The sequence below is a fragment of the Nannobrachium achirus genome, assembly GCF_963921795.1.
Source record: "Nannobrachium achirus genome assembly, chromosome: 20".
Lineage (NCBI taxonomy): Eukaryota > Metazoa > Chordata > Actinopteri > Myctophiformes > Myctophidae > Nannobrachium > Nannobrachium achirus.
The window spans coordinates 37034194-37035295 of NC_137827.1; the positions used below are offsets into that span (position 1 = coordinate 37034194).

The 1102-nt window shown below is 38.6% G+C and overlaps 1 gene segment (V, D, J or C); it reads left to right on the forward strand.

The window, feature by feature from the left end:
- The first annotated feature begins 308 nt into the window (after positions 1–308).
- On the forward strand, positions 309–644 carry LOC308306123 (T cell receptor beta variable 18-like). The segment is given in 1 exon: positions 309–644.
- Positions 645–1102: the final 458 nt, after the last annotated feature.

Below are 1102 nucleotides of genomic sequence, written 5' to 3' on the forward strand. Positions count from 1 at the left end.
GTACTGTATAACTCTGTTATTATTCTTTAGATAAATGTTTTGGAGCGTTTTTTTTTCTTTTTATTTCAGGAAGCTGAGCTTAAAGAAGGGGAATGATATGATGTGGTCGACAAATCTGGCATGCACTTTATTTTTATTTTTGTTGTGCCTTTTAATAATAGGCCTACTTGTGTACTGAATCTTCTAACATTAACCATTAATAATGCAGATCAGAACTGTTTTATTTATTGACCTAACTGATACAAATTCACACAAGATAATGTTATTCCAAATCATATTATTCAAGTAGTTTTTTCTTACACCCCGTAATGTCTGCAGGTCTTGCTGATGCAAGTGATGTCAACCAGAAGCCCATACTGTGGAAAAACAAGGGTGAAAATGCTGCAATGGAATGCAGTCACAACAAGGGACCTAGTTTCTACCAAATGTACTGGTACAGACAGCTCCCAGGAGAAGGAATGGAACAAGTAGTGTTTACCATATCAGATTCCACACCTGACTACCAACCTAGCTTCAGAAATGAGACGAAATTCTCTACCACCAAGCCTGATGCACTCAGTGGAACTTTCACTGTGAAGAATTTGATCCCAGAGGATAATGGATTGTATTTCTGTGCTGTAAGTGAACACAGTGATACAGACTAACAGGTTGGCTGAACAAAAACCTCAGTGTTGGTTTTATTATTAAAGTTGTCAGAGCTCTCTCTCTCTCTCATAGAGTGTCCTGTAGGGGGAACTTGAGTCTCATTAATACTCATCAACAGTTGACTACAGGATCAAACCACATCAATACAATGCTGGGACACTACCACCTGTTGTGATGCACAATTCAGATACACTGTGACATGTCTTCATATAACACTGCATACACTACTGACTACAGACTGGAGAGTCTGTTTGGTCTCGCTGTCTTCTAGGGACATTATCATGATCAAACATGGTCTACTCAGCTTGACAGTAGTAGGCGTACAACTTACTGCCATACAGCAAATTGAAGACATAGCAACAAAAGTATACTTTTTGCTCATACTTGGCTCATCATGGGCATATCATTTGCCAAGGGATTCTCTGGAAGTCTACTCAGTATTTCAATAATAACTAGT